This window comes from Tamandua tetradactyla, chromosome 4 (genome assembly GCF_023851605.1).
Source record: "Tamandua tetradactyla isolate mTamTet1 chromosome 4, mTamTet1.pri, whole genome shotgun sequence".
NCBI lineage: Eukaryota > Metazoa > Chordata > Mammalia > Pilosa > Myrmecophagidae > Tamandua > Tamandua tetradactyla.
This window is the reverse complement of record NC_135330.1, coordinates 65,012,865-65,032,568: the sequence shown is the minus strand read 5'-3', so window position 1 is coordinate 65,032,568 and position 19,704 is coordinate 65,012,865. Positions and strand designations below refer to the sequence as shown.

Here is a 19,704-nt window from a genome sequence, read left to right as displayed (position 1 = left end):
TTATAGGAATCGGGCAAATGGATATTAAAATAATACTTCTATGACCAATTAAACTGATCCTGGAAGAATGTGGTTTATATTTTTGGGTACATGAGTTTCTAAAAGTGAGTCTGAAAATCTAACAGATTTACCCACCCATTGCAGGTAGCACTGGCGAACTGCAGACTTCTCCCATCAGCTATCTATTGCCTTTGTCCTAGTCCCCTAACATTTATGGTATGAAAGAGCAGAGCAGGATGTAGACTCAACTCTAAGAAAGCAGAGGAGGTGAAGGGGTTGAGCTATGCATGTTCAGTTCCTGTCCCCCAAACTACAACCCAGGGGAGGCCCAGAGTATTACGTTGGAAGGTGTCGCTCCACAGGAAAACAGTGGTAGGTCAGGGAGGAGGAGGTACTCCCCCCTCAACAAGCCCCATGAACTCTAAAGCAAGTTCATTTAAATATGTACAAGATACTTATTTAGATACTGGAAAGGAATAATCAGAGTTGAAATGGGGAGGGTTCATTATGAGCTTGAACTGTGGAAAAGTGAAAAAGGCCTCCCATTGTGACTAATATATAATGGCTCTCATGATCTGGGAGGTGTAGGTTAGTGTCATCAGGACCAGTAGTACTAAATGGAATGAAAATATGAGATGAAAGAGTCCCAATTGGAATGAATTCATAGGTGTTGGGCTCTGCTGATACAGTGCTATGGTTGGCCTTTAAGGCCGTAGCTATGAAGGGGATAGTCTGGGGATTCTAGCAAGATGAGGCTCCTCATGTGTTGAGCAGCATGAGTGGGGTTCATCTCATCCGATTTATTACTAGTCTGATAAATTAGGAATATTTTTTGGTTTACTATTTGAAAAAAATGGCTTACAATTTTCTTTAGAGGAAAAAAAAAAAAAAGGTTTATTGATTTGTTTGCTTTTTGCTTGCCAGCTAAGATACATCTGAGCTGTGGTTGTGTAGACTCAATTGGTGTGATGCTTTCTTCTGAGTTTTCTGTTGCTTAATCAAAAGTAGATTAAAGTTCCACTGGTTCTGAGGATACTGAGACTAGTAATACAGAGCTTCCCAAAACTGGATAATTCAAAGGTCATGTTCTTCTTCATTTTGAAATGCTATGTGTGACTTTTGTACATGAATTTTTCTTTCAGAACACATTTTTCTCAGGGTGACATTATAATCAATTTGTTTTCTTTGATGATTAGAATGGTAGAAAAGGAAAATGGACTGAGATTTAAAATTAACCATGGTAAATGTATAGATAATGAGGCTTTAAGGAGAAATTATTTCCATTTGATCTATTTGCCAGCTGTTTACACATTTTAGGGTAGTGAAGTGTATGAATAAGTAGTATAGCCAAATATGAAAGCTAGTTACTGTTAAGCTAGATTGGCTGATCCTAATTTAGGGTTTTGATATGATTGTAGACACAAGGACCCGGATTGCCTCTTAGAGATTTGTTTTCATCTTCAAGATTGAGTTGTTTACATGTTACCTCATAAAATAAAGTAATAGGTATAAAATGCTGCATGTAGTGCTGGATACATGGGAGGTTTCTCTGTTACTTACAATGTGGGGAAATATTTATTGTATTTTAATTTGAAGGTTGTTATAAGATAGCATGTAAAGTATTATCTCAATTATGTAAAATTCAACAAACAGTTACTAAGTTCTTATATTTCAGGTGCTATTTTAGGAACTAGAACACAAGAACTAGGTAGGGTAGAATATACCATTGCTCTGTCTCAGTTAATTTTGTACCTTTGAACAAATTGGTGCTTCTTGTGTGATGTCCTGTATGGATAGAAAGCATTTTTGCAGATATTGGCCCTCTGAGTGGTCCTTCTTTGAGGAGTCATTCAGATAAGACCTGACTTCCTTCTCCTTCTATGAATTATGGTAGTGCTTAGGAAGAGCTCATTTATCTCCCACTCAAACTGAGAAACAGGGCTGGAAATCAAAACACATTTATTGAGCTTCCTAAGGTTCTGATATGATAGGATCCCAAACCCACTTGGAATCCACCTCTTTCTGGGGAACCTCTGCTGGGAGAATCATTATGGTAATCCCTTTTCTTCTCCAATATCTTGTCATTTGTCGTCGTATCGGACCTTTTGGATTTTTGTTTTGGGGACTTAGAAATGTAGTTTCTCGCTATTACATGGGCAGGCACCAGGAACAGAATCTGGGTCTCCAGTTTGGTAGGCGAGAACGCTACCTGCTGAGCCACCGTGGCCCGCCCCCCAAACTGATTTTGATACTGAGGCCCTTTAGCAATGAACAGAGCTGTGGAAATTTCTTTAACAATGGAAATTTGCTTAATTCCATTAAATTCCTTTAGCAATGGAAATTTCCCTTACATTATCGATGGAAATTTGAGTTTGCAGGTCTGCTGGCCATGGTTGGCAGTGCCCACTAACTTTATATTTGCCCACTATGTGGTCCAAGGTAAGTATTAGGTCTCTATGTTTTATTTTCTTCTATAAGGTCAGGAGGGATTTTCAACTCATTTTCTATTAGTTTACAAGGGTTACATGTTAAGAGAGCTACACTTACAAGTATTTTTTTTGAACGGACGAAACTCCCACTGAATAGAGACTGTGAAAGTTTTTATTCTAGCAAGAAAGTAAATTAATGGTGTAATATCTGGCACTTGAAGGAATGAGACCATCTAACAATGAATTAATATTTGTACCTATTAATCCTAAGTTTTTGTTCCCATACCCTTCAAATGAGAATGCAAATTACTGACCAACCTTTTGATATTCCTTTCAGGGACACCTGTGTAGTTCTTTGTGAAAACTGCTCCAGTTCGAAATGAACAGGATAAAGTGGTTTTATTTCTTTGCACTTTCAGTGACATAACAGCTTTCAAACAGCCAATTGAGGATGATTCATGTAAAGGTTTGTAATTCAGATTTTTACAAATAGTTTTATGTCTTTTTTTGCCTTTAGTGTGGCTCTCATTACAGAAAATCTGAGGTTATCAATGCAATGTCTGCATAAAAATCAAGATTTAATCTTTAATTCATGTTGGGTAAAGTATTATATTATTCTAGAATGTATTGGGGGAGGAAACAGGGAGGAAAATATGGCCATATTCTCACATTCATCTTCTTTATAGATTAACTTCCTTTGAATTGACTGAGCTCTAGCATTTCAAGACAGGTAAAGCAGGCTGCAGCACAGCTCTGCCTGTATTGTTGATGAGGTCTGTGGCTGTTTATTTCATTTGGAACATGGTATTGATGGGGTCGCTCATCAGTATTGAGTACGATTGAGTTAAATTTCCATATAAGTCATTTAATCAATTCTGTGACCACAGATTTTATTGCTTTCCTCAGCCATATCACATGTATATATTGTTGGAATAGCATTGGAGACCTAGGAAAGAAGGTGAGTCAGGACTTCTGATACAAGTATACCCCCGAAGAAATCTATCTCATGAGGGTACACAAAGGTTGGTGTTTTATTCACAGAGGCTTGGGATTAGGGGGTGTCACATCACTACGTTCATGTGTTCTTCCATAACTTATATTCAAGATAACCAAGACACTAGGTTTTGCTACCTGGCTCTGTGGTTGTTTTTCCAGCTCTTCCTGAGAACTCTGTACCTTTTGGTTTCCTGATGTACAGCCGAGAGATGAGAGCGGGAGTCCAAGGGAGAATCAAACTGGGGCATATTATTCTGGATGTGACAAAAGTTTGTATTAGAGGAAGAAATTAAAAGCATCATGTGGATGCTCTGACAGGGGCTGTGCTCTCTGCGGATGCTTCTCTAGCACATTTGGACACTCACGTTAATGGAGTTCAGAGCACATCACTGTGTACAATTACATCCTAATTTTTTTAACTGATAGCTCAGTAAATCAATTTTAACCTTCTTTTTGGATTCAAGGCAGATGCAAAGTTTCTCAGTGTCTCAGGCTGCTGAAGTTTCCTGTTTCCCTGCAAATTTGTTATTGTCTCATTTCTAGTTTCTGATTTAGAGATTGTGCAGTGCAGTAGGTATGATATGCTGATAGACTCACTCATGAGTAAATGATATCGTTATTGTGCAGAATGACTGGATTGCTTTTTGAACTCACCAAACTCATAAATAATATTTTCAGGGAAATCAGACATTTTGACATACATTTTTCTTTCAGAAATTTAAAACATATGATTTTGTTGAGTCAGAACAGTTTCTTCTCATCATCACTCTGAAGTTTTTAGGGGACACACAAATATTGTTTAGTAGGAAAGGCATAACCAGCACAAAATGCTCCCTACCTGCACTTGATTCTCATGAAACCTGAAAGAAGAGATAAATTAGAGTGATTTTTGAGATTTATTTATATTTATTTGCTGGGAATAAAATGCTCCATGTCATTTAACTTGCCTCAGTGATACATTTCTTTGCTACGAATAGTTTTGGTGCATGCGCATGTGTAGGTGTTAGGGGAATTATGCTAAGTGATAAAAGTCAATCTCAAAAGGTTACATACTGTATGAGTCCATTTATAAAGTATTCCTCAAACGTCAGAATTATAGACGTGGAAAGGGAAAGGAGGGGATTAACAGGATAACAGAAAGGATCCTTGTGATGAAACTGTTCTCTATATTGGCAGTGGTGGTGGTTACGTGAATCCACAAATGTAAAATTGAACTAAACACACCCACACACACACAAGTACATGTAAATTGGTGAAATCTGAACAAGATCAATTTCCTGACTGTGATACTATAGTAATCATGCAATATGTTACCTTTGAGGAAAACTGGGGGTAAAATGGTATACATAATCTTACTGTAGTATTTCTTACAACTACATGTGAATCTACAATTACTTGAAAATGAAAAGTTAAAAAAAACTGTAGAAAGGTTTTATTTTCACCTCACACATGGGAAAAATTTCCAAAGTTTGATAAAATACTCATTTTATAGGTGATAGAGAAATAAAAATTAGTTTACATTATAAAATTTTACAAAGTCCATGAAGGACAGTTGAGTGATATTTATCAAAATTGCAAATGTGTCTTCTCTCTACTCAGCAATCCCACTTCTGGGATCCATCCTACAGATGAAATGATGTATGTACCAAAGGACATATGTAGAAGATTATGCATCAAGACAATTGTGTACACAGCCCGAGGACAGAACTATACAAGGGCCCATCAATAGATATCATTAAATAAACTATGATAAGCTATGCTACATACATTGAAAAACTATGCAGCTGTAAACACACACACACACGCGTGCACACACTTACACAGAATGAGGAAACACTAGGTCCATGAACATCAAAACTCCCCACTACATATTGTTAAGTGATTAAGACAGAGGAAGTGAGGTTCAGAACATCGCATACAGTCAGCTATTACTCCGTGTAATAAAGGGGTCAAATAATAAAGACATTTGTTCTGATTGTGTTTACATAAGTAAGCACTAAAAGGACTAATTAAAACCTAGGGCAGGGAGGAGTGGGGTCAATGTGATGGAGTGGAAATGAGAATTCTTGATGAGTACCTTTTTACATCTTTTTTTATTTTTGAAACATGTAAATTAATTAACTAATTTTTAAATTTAATTTAAGATCTATGGAGTATATGAGTTTTTTTCTTCTTTTTCCTTTTTCTGGAGTGATACCAACGTTCTAAAAATCATCATGGCGATGAATACACAACTATGTGATGATACTGTTAGCCACTGATTGTATACCATGTATAGACTACATGTGTGTGAAGAGTTCTCAATAAAATGTTTGTTTTAATATTTAAGATAAAAGCATTATTTTTGGATTGGCTTACACTCACCTCTCTGAATAGCTAGGTGAGTTCTATTGTTAAACTGAAGAGAAAATCTGTCCTAGCATCCATTTCCCTAGTGTTAAATCTCCTGGGTTTCTATATAGGTTTTTTGGAAGGAAACTTAAAATGATCATTAGTGGTTCCAATTATTCACAAGATATGGCTTTATAAAAATATCTGGGTGATTAAATGTAACTCCTGACTCCACAGAGGCTCAGAAATTCTGTATCAATGTCTATTTTTGCTCCTGACTCTTTAATGTCCGTTTTGTTGAAAATAAGTATTAACATTTATCCCACTTTCCTGACACATTTTAAGAAAAGAAAAACTTGTGCCTAGACATGTTTACTCAGTTAGATCACTGTGAGGAAAGAGGATGCGGTCTGTTGACCAGGTGTCCACATACAATGAATGCTCCCAAACATGTATGCCTTTGGTTACAAGGGAAACAGAAGAAAAAAGGAAAAGGATTCTAAACTCTTACCGAAAGAGTATCTGGTGCAATATCACCTGACTTCTTCCAAATACAGCCACTAGTACTGGTGGTGTTACTTTTGAAAGGTACTTTGATGGAAGGTTTTCATTTGTATTAAGGAATCTGTATTAAGGAATTCGTTAACTTCCTCAGAGACCATTCCAAAAAGGAGAAAGTACCATTGAGAAAAATTAATGTTGGTTGTTATGGGTTCCTATGGGTACAGAAGACACTATAGTGCCATGAATGGACTCTTATGGGTACAGAAGCCACTATATTGCCATGAGCCTCTAGCATTACACATCCCCAACTTGAACTGACCCCTACTATAACCAGGGCAGCAGGTGTGCTTCAGAGCAGTTCCAGTTGGGGGTGGCAGAGAGCACATTTACCTGAACATGAAACGACAAGGGGCACCAAAATCAGAGCTTGAAACACACATCTCAGTGTTTCAGTTGTAAGACTTTTAGAGCAGAAGCATATTTTTCATTTTTATCACCACTGCTATTCTCTCCCGCTTTTCAAGCAACACAGTAAGTGATGCATATTTCCTCATTAATTTTAATGATGGGCTCAGTTCTGGGAAGATGGCGGAATGGATAGGTAGAGCTCACCTCCGCTCCAAGGAATAGCTAGAGAAGTGACAGAAAAATGACCAGGAGAGCAATTCCTGGGTGTAAGTGACCTGGGAGGGTCTTCTACACCACATTGGAAGGCCCTGGTTGAACACGTGGAAGAATTGAGAAGCAGAGAACCAGAGACCATCCAGCTGGTGCAAACAGGCTGATGTGCCCCTCTCCACATGGAAGCCCGGAGGCTTCAAGCGAGCTCGGTCTGGATGATGGAAACTAGAAAGTAAGCCAAGCCACTTTCCTTGAAAGTGCTATCCTCCCACGACTGCCCCCACCCGCTGATCCGCAACTCCTCTGACACCCCACTCACCTGAACCCCGTCACCCGCCCGCCCCACCGCGCTCCAAGCACCCCCACGCCATCCCCTTCCTGATGGGTCCCGCCCCACATGCTCAATCCTGCCCCAGCCTGACCCACCTCTCCTGCACGAGCACAGTCTCACCCCGCCCCTCCAGAGGCACCAGTGTCCAACCCCTCAACCCCCATCTCCACTTCCCTGCCCCCTGCAGGCGGTCACTTGCGCATGTGGGCTTCAGGCACTCACCATCAGACCTGGGCCACACCTGCACTCAGCCCACACAGTCACGCATCAATCCCCCCAGACCAGTGCACCTGAATGCGCCCCCTCATGCCACGCCCCGTCAGCTCTGGGCAGGTGATAACCTGCGCATCAGGGAAACACCCGCCCCCAGCACACATCAGTGCTTTGCTGCCCTGCTGCCCTGAGCTCTGCGCAGCGCGCACATCAGGGCCCTGCCCCATCAGACCCACGCGCCTGCACAACCACATCCTCTCCACCGGGCACCCATGTATCTGTGCACTGACCTCTTGACTCAGCATCTTCCCCCCACTCCCAATATCCCACACATGCACACACCTCACCCCACCCTCCCGGAACAAGTGCCCTTCTCCCACATCTGGCAGATGCTCTTGTGTGCATCTGTGTCACAGAACCCCTACCCTGCACGTGCATGCACATGTGCCCACACCCCGCACTTGGGCACCAGTGCCAGGGCCCGTTTACACGACATCAACCATCCCTGACACATATCCCACAAACTCCAGAAACTGTGCCCCATTCCTACACACACGTGCATTTGCTCCTGCACACCCCCCCAGGACCTGCCCCTGTGCAAGGACACATCCATGCCTTGTTCTTCCTGTGCCTCAACTTCCATCCCTGTACCCCACACCCTGATATCCATGACCCACACGTTCCACACATGCACCTGCATCCTGCTCACATACCAGCTCCAGCACATCAGCTCAGTCCCCCCATTGGCCTCCTGCTGTGCCCTACCTCTGTGTCCTCGAAGCGGCGCTCTGCTCCTACACTCTAAGGCCTGCCTGAGCTGCACCTCGTCCCCACAGACCCCGCACCACACCTCCACAACCCTGCGACCCTCACCCCATGCTCTCAGGCACCAGCATAATGTCCCCAACATGTGTCTATACCTGTTCCACAACCTGTCACCACACTGTCATCCCCCAACCCCCATGCACTGCATCCTGCTCCACACCCATCCAGCAAATACAAGGCTTTCAACTACTGAAGGAAATCAACTTCCAAAGTAACCTTGTCAAGATATTTACATGCCACAAAGTCAACAGAAGATGTAGACAGATATAGCCCAGTCCAATGACCAAATTAAAACACCAGAGGAGGCAGACTTTGGACCAACTAATCAAAGATATTCATATAACTCTACTAAATAAAATCAATGGGATGCAGCCAACACAACAAGCAAACTCACCACCTTCCTCCTGTCTACGTGGGACATGACACCCAGGTGTGTGGACCTTCCTGGCAACGTGGGACAGAAATCCTAGAATGAGCTGAGACTCAGCATTAAGGGATTGAGAAAACCATCTCGACCAAAAGGGGGAAGAGTGAAATGAGACAAAATAAAGTGTCAAAGGCTGAGAGATTCCAAACAGAGTCGAGAGGTTATCCTGGAGGTTATTCTTAGGCATTAAATAGATATCATCTTGTTAGTCACGATGTAATGGAAAGGCTGGAGGGAACTACCTGAAAATGTAGAGCTGTGTTCCAGTAGCCTTGTTTCTTGAAGATGATTGTGTAATGATATAGCTTTCACAATGTGACTGTGTGATTGTGAAAAATCTTGTGTCTGATGCTCCTTTTATCTACCTTATCAACAGATGAGTAAAACATACGGAATAAAAATAAAGTAATAGAGGGAACAAATGCTAAAATAAATTTAGTTTGAAAAGCTAGTGATCAATGAAAGGGAGGGGTAAGGGGTATGGTATGTAAAATTTTTTGCTTTCTTTTTATTTCTTTTTCTGAATAGATGCAAATGTTCCAAGAAATGATCATGATAGTGAATATGCAACTATGTGATGATATTGTGAATTACTGATTATATATGTAGAACAGAATGATCAAAAGTAAAGAATGTTTGCATTTGTTTGGAGTTTTTTTGTATGTGAAAAAATAAAAAATTAATTAAAAATAAAAAAAGAATGAGACATGTAAGTTACTAAGGTTGGGATGATAGTCAGAGGGGAGAGATTCTGACCTGCAGTGATTTATGAAGAGAGCTAATGGGGCCAAGCCTCAACCAATTTCAGTATTGCTTGATATATAATCAAAAGAGATCAAGAGTGAATGAATAACTGAGGTCAGTCATCCCAAAGCAAAGCCATAATCTTTTGTCCAATTACAGTTTTTCTCCGTTTGCAGCTTTCTTGCCAGTTCCTTATGAGGAAAGAGCACACAATACCACAGCAAGTGTGTATGATCGTAATTCCCCAGTTCTTCCCCAAAGGACCTTCTGTAATTCACTGAATTATGCTCTAGGATCATTCAAAACTTGTTGGATACCTGGGAACCCAAAAGATCATCATGGTCCCAGTTAAAATAAAAGCTGTAGGGTCAATTAAAGAAGCTCTGGTTCAAACTCATCTCACAGTTGGTCCACTGGATCTGTGGACCCATATGGTGGACTTTTCTTTGGTTTCCAAATTTATAGCAGTTGACAGAACCCTCACCTGACCTATGGAATGAGAACTACTGATATAGGAAAATACCATGAGGAAAACTTACATCTAATATACTCTAATGCTGAAACACTGAATGCATTCCATCCGAGATCAAAGTAAAGATATCTGCTGTCATCATTCCCATTGAATACTATAACTAGAAATGGTAGTCAGTGCAATGAATCAAGAAAAAGAAATAGGCATGGAATTTGGAAAGGTAGCAACAGGCAGCATAATTGTCTTTATAGAGAATTCCAAAAAACTTGTTAAATAATTACTGCTAATGACAAAAAAAAAGAGAATCTAACAAACATGTATGGTCAATACAAAAAATCAATTGTATCTTTTAAACTAGTGATGACTAGCTGAAAATTGAAATTTAAAAACCACGACCACCTCAAGGGCATTATGCTGAGTGAAAAAAAATCAATCTCAAAAGATCACACACAACACTGATAAATCAAAGGATCACACATATATGATTCCATTTGCATAAGCGTCTCCAAATGACAAAATGAGAGAGATGGAGATTAGATTAGTGATGGCCATGGCTTGGGGTGATGGCAGAACAAGGTGTGGGTTTAACAATATAAAAATGTAGCACAAGGGACATCTTTGTGATAATGGCATAGTTGTGTATTTTGATTGCTGCGGTGGTTACAAAAATCTACACTTGATAAAATGACATACATCTTAAAGTCAATATTTTGTCTTTGATTGGTGTACTATAGTTAACTAAGATGTAACTATTGGAGAAAACTAGGTAAAGAGTACAAGGGAACTTCTATACTATCTTTGCAGCCTCCTGCAAATCTATAATTATTTCAAACTAAAAAGTTAAAATGAAAATGACACAAGCTCTAAACGATTCATAATAGTATGTTATATTGGGAAGATGTGGATTTTGGAATCAGGCAGTGCTCAAACCAGAAATTCAGTTTCTATGAAAATGAAAATAGATGTGCAAACATCCCCCCTCCAGGAAAGAAAAACCCACTATCATTTAAAACAGGATAAAATACATGGTATGTATAGGAATAACTGTAATAAAATATGTATGAGATATATATACTGAAAACGTTAAAACTTTGATTAGTGAGAAAAAGAAGAACTAAATAATGGAGTGGTATACCATAAACTTGGATTGAAAATTCCATATTATTAAGATGGCAATTCTTTCTCAAATTCATCTATAGATTTAATGCATCCCAACCCAAAGTCCAGTAGATGATTTTGTAGAAATTGACAAGCAAATTCTCAAATGTGCGAGGATAAACCAAGGACCTAGATAACCAAAATTTTGCAAAAAAAGCACAACGTGCTTGAAGGATTCACACTTCCCAATTTCAGGAGTTAATATTAAGTTACAGTAATCAAGACATTGTATTGTTGTCCTAAGACTAGACATACAGATCAATGGGAAAGAAACAGAGTACAGAAATATACCAGGGTGTATATAGTTAATTGCTTTTCAATAACGGTGCCAAGCTAGCTCAGTTTAGAAAGAGTTGTCTTTTCAACAAATGTTGCCAGAACAATTGCCCATCCTTCTGCAAATATATGACCCTTGTCTCTTATTTTGTACCATATGTGAAAATTAACTCAGAATGGATTGGAGACATAAATGTAAAAGCAACCTTGAAGGAATCCTTGGCCTAAGAGAGACACTACTTGTTTATTCCTCTATGTATTCCAATGTTTAATTCTTTGCAAAAGCATAAATTCTGACTTATGTCTTACTATATCACTTCAGTTTTTATAGAGGGATGATATATTTCTCTTTCTAAAGAACTCTTCCGTTGAGGTTGACAGCATTGTCCTTTACGTCATTCACTGTTCCTTATAAAATAATCCCTGCAAATAATTTTTTTTGTATTTTCATAACAAAAAAATTACCCAGTAGAACCGACATGTTGCTTATTAAAAAATAATGTAAATATTTGATCCACTTAATTTCCCATTTAGTTTGACTAAAAACTCCAATCACAATTACTATATAAGTTTTAAAAATTTAGTATAAATGTTATATTTCTTACTTGGTTTTGATTTCCATCTTTATTTTAGAAAGGCTAAGTTATACATGTCTATTGTAAATTGATTCTAAAATCTTTGGGTAGTGAGGTATAAAAAATGTTCTAAGAAAACTCATTTAGTAAAAAATTTTGAATTATATAAGTATGCATCATCTGTTATAAATACTCACAAGGAATAATGATTCATCATATCTTTAAACTTTAAAATATCATTATCAGAAAGTTGATGATTTACTAAAAATTATGACTATTCCTAGATCATAGGAAAATCATATTCCTTTCTGAACCTTCTTAGCTTTCCTCACTACAAAATAGCAACTCAATCCATTACCTTCTGCCATACATTTTCTCATCTGAGAGTCTCTGGTTCACCAAATTCCTTGTCCCTAGGTATCTCATTAAACTCAAAAAAGGAAATGGTTATATATTAATAATTTGTTTCCCTGTAGTCAGAGAACAATATCTGGCAGAAGAAATTTTGTAATTTATTTTCTACTCAATGATAACCTTTATCATTAAGTTATCATCTTTGGTCACATTATAATTATTCAACATACCTATGAGGAACACAAATATGAAGTGTTCATACTGAAAGGGAAAACGTTTCACTTGAAATAAGGAGGTGAAAAAAACTGCCTATAGCATCTATGGATGGGCACAATCATTTCAAAAAAGAGAAAACTTATCTCAATGTTGTAAATAACAGAAAAAGAATGTTATGGTGGAAATAGGCTAAAGGATGGAGGAGGAAGCAGAGTTCAATTATAGAAGCATAATTGCACCTGCATGGTAAAAGTTCAAGTGTCATAAAGAAATAAGCAGGAGACTGGTGGATCCCCCTCTGTAAAAACTGGAAAGCAATAGGAAAGTCACCAATAAACATTGATATTTTGGGTTCCCTTTGTATTTGTTAAGGCACAGGATAACATACCATAATGTAACAGACACATCAAAACACAAACACTCAAACCAGGCAGAGACTTACTCCTCTCCATATACACCAGTCTCAAAGCAGAAGTATGTTCAGGAAGGGTGGCAGTCACTCCCAGTAGGGTCATTGATGGACTAGGCTCATTCCTCTTTGTTGCTCCAATATCCCTGTGTGCTGTTCTCATCAGCCTGGCAGAAGCTGGCACCAGCACCCCTTCAGCATTTCAGTCAACAGCACAGGAACATGGGAGTGGAGAGCAAATGGCTTCCATTTTAAGGAAGTGGCCAGGAGGTCGCTCCAAGAAAGCTCTAGATGAGTACCCATGTGCCTGCTGATATTTAAAGGGATAAGCACTGTTCTATTACTTAAATAAGGGAGCATGGATGCTGGGAGACAATGATCAGTTTCTACCTCAGATCCCCAAAAGAAAAAAAATAGCACAGCATCCAATCTACACTTGTACGCTGAACTTAAATCAGCCAACGTGGGCTTCAGCCTTAAAAATGAACACAACCAAGAGTCATCATCAATAGAAATTTGCAAAGAATAGAATAAAGCTTCCAAAAAAACTATTATTAATATCCTTTGAAATATATGGCTCAGCATTGTAGAGTTTGAAAAGTTATGATTTAGTAGTTGAAGGCTTTGCTGAGTGAGGTTAGGCATCAAGAGGAGGGAGAGGAGGCCAGCAGCCGCTCTTCTTCAAACAGCAAAAAAGCACCAAGTTGCTCCTGTAAATTCCTCTGATAAGGATTTTCTAGGCTTCCTGGGTGAACCTATATTTTTAAGAGTCCCTTCTACTTTTTAGATCATGTTTTTGGTGAGTAATGTTCTTGTGGTAAGGTTCATGTGTGAACTTGGCAAAGTGATGGTCCTGTCTGGTTGGGCAGGTGCTGGACTGTCGGTTGCGATGAGGACATTTCATAGAATTAAATCATGATCACGTCAGCTGCATCCACAGCTGGTTCCATTTGTAATCAGCCAAGGGAAATGTCTTCTGCAATGAGTGATGCTTTATCTAATCACTGGAAGCCTTTGAAGGAGGATTCAGAAGACACAGGTTTTCTTCCTACTTTGGTCGGTGAGCCTCTCCTGTGGAGTTTGTCCAGACCCTCCATCGCAATCATCAGCTTCACAGCCTGCCCTGCCGATTTTGGACTCTGCATTCCTATGGTTATGTGAGAGACTCTTATAAATTTTATAATTGCAAGTGTTTCCTGATGATTCTGTTTCTCTAGAGAACCCTAACTAATATAACTTGGTACCAGGAGTGGTTCTTAAGAAACAGAATCTTAAAAATGGGTTTTTATGAGTGGTTTTCTACTCTGACTGGACTCAAAGGCACAAGAACTCTGATTCCGATAATCAGAATGACACTCCCAAACCAAGGAGTGAGTTGGCAAAAGAGATAGTCAAAATATCACCATTCGATTATCCTAATTCTTCGCTTGTATGAAGCCAGGCTCTGGGGTAGGTTTTTGACACCTTTATACAGTTTTGTAGAAATAAGAGGTATAGAGATGTTGGTTAGTTGTTCTTAGATACTGGAAATGGTAAGGAGAGAAACGGATGGGCTTAAGGCTTCAAACCAGATGCTTAAGCGCCATCTGACAGATGTAGAAGTTCCTATGAGTATACTGAGGAAGATCTTATTTCCGGTAGCCAAACACTTGAAATTCCGGAAAATCAAACTCAGAATCTTATTGTCAGAGTAGCAACTTTACAACATAAACTGAAATCTCAATGTTGCTTGGTGTTTGCCATTAAACTGAGGGCATTGATGGAAAGGAGTGGGACCCTGAAAATGGTATGGTCAAATATGGATTGATAATGATGTCGCGGGTGAGGTTGAAATCCTAGGTCATGCTGAGTCTTCTCTAGATAACCCTGTAATAGTCTTCCCTGAGGACCTAGCCACCAGCTCCAGCCTGCCTTGAGGAGTTGGCCATCCAACCTCCTCCTGAAGGGATTAGCCCTACAGCGATTAATCCTGTTTCACCAGATGAAACTGCAAATGAATGCCATGAAGAAAATGGCTTGGAATATTTTTCTAATTCTATTCATGACCCACCCCCACCACCCCTCATTTCTTCCAGACCTATAACTAGACTAGAGTCCCAACAGGCCCCTAAAGGTGAGGTACAAAGTATCACACATCAGGAGGTACGTTATACTCCAAAAGAACTGTGCGAGTTTTCCAACTTATATGGACAGAAATCAGGGGAATATGTGTGGCAATGGATTTTAAGGGTGTGGGATAATGGTGGAAGGAGTATAAGGCTGGATCAGGCTGAATTTATTGATATAGTCCCACTAAGCAGAGATTCTGCATCCAATGTTATAGCTCGAGGGTTAGAAAAGTACTGACAGTTTGTTTGGAAGGTTGGTTGAAACATGGATCAAAAGGTGGCCCACATTACCTGCAGTTGAAATGTCAGAACCGCACTGGTATAATGTAGATGAGAGGATCCAGAGGCTTCCAGAGATTGGAATATTAGAGCAGATTTATCATGCAAAACTGGCTCTTACACCCCAGGAATGTCTGGAGGATGTACCTTTTACCAGAAGAGCGGGAAGTAAATTTGTGAGACTAGTGCCATCATCCCTGAAGAGCTCTGTAGTTGCACTTCTCTGTAGGTCAGAAATTATTGCAGGAACTGCTGTCACTGAGCTGGAATCCTTCAATACAATGGGGATGACTGATTCCCAAGTAGGCAGAAGCCAGGTGGCAGCACTTAATTGCCAAAGACAGGGTAGACGTGGCTCTAATAATAGACAGCAAACTCAAGCAGGAGTCAAAATTATATGACTCGTAGAGATTTGTGGCATTGGCTTGTAAATCATGGGGTACCTAGAAATACAAGAGATGGGCAGTCTACTAAATTCTTGTTTGAGCTGTATAAACAAAGGAGTTCTAGGTCAAGTAAACAGAAGTCTAACCTGAATTACAAAAACACAGGGTCACGGCCCTTTAATCAATTTCCAGACTTCAGACAGTTTATGGACCGAGAGCCCCTTGAATGAAGGAGAAGACAAGTCCCTTTGGGGGAGAACCCTGTTACACTGCCACAAATGTACACTGTTAATCTTCCTCCAGGCCTTCCCCAAGGAAAGCAATGGCCTTTATCCAGGGTAACGGTGCATTGGGGAAAAGGAAATGATCAGATATTTCAGGGATTATTAGTGACGTTATTCTGGATCAGAAGTAACATTAATTCCAGGGACCCGAAATGTCACGCTGGTCCACCAGTCAGAATGGGGGCTTATGGAGGCCAGGTGATCAATGGAGTTTTAGCTCAGGTCCATCTCACAGTTGTTCCAGGGGGCCCCCGGACTCATTCTGTAGGTGTTTCCCCAGTTCCAGAATGTGTAATTGGAATAGACATACTGAGCAACTGGCAGAATCCCCACATTGGCTCTGTAACTTCTGCAGTGAGGGCTATTACGCTGGGAAAGGCCAAGTGGAAGCCACTAGAACTGCCCCTACTTAGCAAAATAGTGAAGTAGAAACAGTACTATATTGCTGGAGGGGTTGCAAAGATTACTGCCACTCTTAAGGACTTGAAGGATTCAGGGGCGGTGACTCCCACCACATCCCCATTCAACTCTCCTATTTGGCCTGTAGAAAACAGATGGGTCTTGGAGGATGACAGTGGATTATTGTAAGCTCAACCATGTGGTAACTGCAATTGCAGCTGCTATTCCAGATGTGGTATCATTGCTTGAGCAAATCAATACAGCTCCTGGTACCTGGTATACAGCTATTGAACTGGCACATGTTTTTTCTCAATAGCTATTAGTAAGGACCACCAGAAACAGTTTGCTTTCAGCTGGCAAGGTAAGCTATATACTTTCACTGTCCTACCTCAGGGTATCAACTCTCCAGCCCTATGTCATAATCTTGTCCACAGGAAACTTGATCGTTTCTCCGTCCTGCAAGACATCACGCTTGTCCATTATATTGACGATATCATGTTGATAGGACGTAGTTAGCAAGAAGTAGCAAGTACTCTAGACTTACTGGCAAGGCATTTGCATATCAGAGGATGGGAGATAAATCCAACAAAAATACAGGGGCCTTCCACCTCAGTGAAATTTCTAGGTGTCCAGTGGTGTGGGGCATGTTGAGATATCCCTTCTGAGGTGAAGGATAAGTGGTGCATCGGGCCCTTCCTACAACCAAAAAACAGGCACAACACCTAGTTAGTCTCATTGGATTTTGGCGACGACATATTCCTTATTCGGGTGTGCTACTCCGGCCCATTTATCGAGTGACCACGAAAGCTGCTAATTTTGAGTGGAGACCGGAGCAAGAGGAGGCTCTGAGACAGGTCCAGGCTGCTGTACAAGCTGCTTTACCACTTGGGCCATATGATCCAGCAGATCCAATGGTGCTGGAAGTGTCAGTGGCAAATAAAAATGCTGTCTGGAGCCTTTGGCCAGCCGCTATAGGAGAATTGCAACACAGACCCTTAGGATTTTGGAGCAAAGCCTTAACATCTGCTGCAAATAACTACTCTCCTTTTGAGAAACAGCTTTTGGTCTGCTACTGGGCCTTAGTAGAGACTGAACGCTTAACCATGGGCCACCAAATTACCATGAGACCTGAGTTCCCTGTCATGAACTGGGTGTTGTCTGACCCACCAAGCCATAAAGTTGGGCATGCACAGCAGTACTCTGTTGTAAAATGGAAATGGTAAATACGAGATAGGGCCAGAGCATGTCCTGAAGACACAAGTAAGTCACATGAGGAAGTGGCCCAAATGCCCATGGTTTCCACTCCTGCCACATTACCTTCTCTTTCCCAGACCACAGCTATGGCCTCTTGGGGAGTTCCTTACAGTGAATTGACTGAAGAAGAGAAAAGTCAGGCCTGGTTTACAGATCATTTAGCATGATATGCAGGTACCACCTGAAAGTGAACAGCTGCAGCACTGCAACCTCTTTCTGGGGTGTCCTTGAAAGACAGTGGTGAGGGAACATCCCCCCAGTGGGCAGAACTTCAAGTAGTGTGCCTGGTTGTTCATTTTGTTTGGAAGAAAAACTGGCCAGAGGTGGGTCACTGACTCAGGGGCTGTTGCTAATGGTTTGGCTGGGTGGTCAGGGACTTGGAAAGACCATAATTTGAACATTGGTGGCAAAGAGGCCTGGGGAAGAAGGATATGGATAGACCTTTCTGAGTGGGCTAAAAACATGAACATATTTGTGTCCCATGTGAATGCACACCAGAGGGTGACTTCAGCAGAGGAAGGTTTTAGCAATCAAGTGGATAACATGACCTGTTCTGTGGATACCAGCCAACCTCTTTCTCCAGGAACTCCTGTCATTGCCCAATGGGCTTGTGAACAAAGTGGTCATGGTGGTAGGAATGGAGGCTATGCATGGGCTCAGCAACATGGACTTCCACTCACCAAGGCTGACTTGGCTACAGTCATTGCTGAGTGCCCAATCTGTCAGCAGCAGAGACCCACACTCAGCCCCCAATATGGCACCATTCCCCAAGGTGACCAGCCAGCTACATGGTGGCAGGTTGACTACATTGGACCAGTCCCCTCATGGAAGGGCAGTGATTTGGTCTAAGTGGAATAGACACATACTCTGGATATGGGTTTGCTTTCCTTGCATGCAGTGCTTCTGTCAAAACTACCATCCGTGGGTTTATAGAATGGCTTATCCATCATCATGGTATTCCACACAGCATTGCCTCTGATCAAGGAACACACTTCACAGCAAATGAAGTGCACGAATGGGCACATGCTCATGGAATTCTCTGGTCTTACCTTGTTCCCCATCATCCAGAAGCAGCTGGATTGGTAGAATGGTGGAATGGCCTTTTGAAAACTCAATTACAGTGACAACCAGCTGACAATACCTTGAAGGGCTGGGGTAATGTTCTCCAGGAAGCTGTATGTGCTCTGAATCAGCATCTGCTGTCTGGTGCTGTTTCTCCCATAGCCAGGATCCATGGGTCCAGGGACCAAGGAGTGGTAATGGGAGTGGCACCACTCATTATCACCCCTAGTGATCCACTACGGAAATTTTTGCTTCTTGTGCCTGCAACCCTGAACTCTGCTGGTCTACAGGTTTCAGTTCCAAAAGGGGGAGTGTTTCCACCAGGAGAAACAACAATGATTCCATTGAACTGGTCACTTTGAGCTACTCATACCCCTGGATCAACAAACCAATAAGGGGATTACATTATTGGCTGGGGTGATTGACCCTGACTATCAGTGGCAAATAGGACTGCAACTACACAATGGAGGTAAAGAAGAGTTTTCCTGGAATATAGGAGACCCCCTACAACATCTTTTCGTACTACCATGACCTGTGATTAAAATCAATGGAAAACTGCAACAACACAATCCAGGCAGGACTACCAGTGGCTCTGAAACTTCAGGAATGAAAGTTTGGGTCACCCCACCAGGCAAAGAACCACGACCTGTTGAAGTGCTTGCTGAGGGTAAAGGGAACATGGAATGGGTAGTGGAAGAAGGTAGTGATGAATATGAACTACGACCACATGATCAGTTACAGAAACAAGGACTGTAATGCTGTTTTGCTCCATGTTATACTATTTAAGTTGTAAGATATCAAGTTTAAGAATGAATATTACCCATGGACTTGCACCCTATTCTGAAGAGATTTAATGTGGTTCTAGTTATATGCAGGACAGTTGAGTATTGTTAAGTGAAAGAAAAAATGTGTGTTTTGATGTTTTTTGTTTAGAAATTAGGTGTGGTTTAAGGTGGTATGTATAGCTGCCAAGTTGACAAGGGCTGGACTGTCATTGTCAGGTTCATGTGTCAACTTGGCCAAGTGGTGGTACCAGTTTGTCTGGTTGGGC

At 40.8% G+C, this 19,704-nt stretch overlaps 1 protein-coding gene across 1 annotated transcript in view; it reads left to right on the top strand.

The window, feature by feature from the left end:
- LOC143680981 (voltage-gated delayed rectifier potassium channel KCNH1-like) overlaps nt 1-5,383 on the top strand; it is a 50,486-nt gene extending 45,103 nt beyond the window's left edge. Inside the window, exons 3-4 of the transcript XR_013174279.1 lie at nt 2,767-2,895; nt 3,336-5,383. The gene's annotated coding sequence lies outside the window, so the exon portion shown is untranslated. The remainder of the gene's footprint in view (nt 1-2,766; nt 2,896-3,335) is intronic.
- Nucleotides 5,384-19,704: the final 14,321 nt, after the last annotated feature.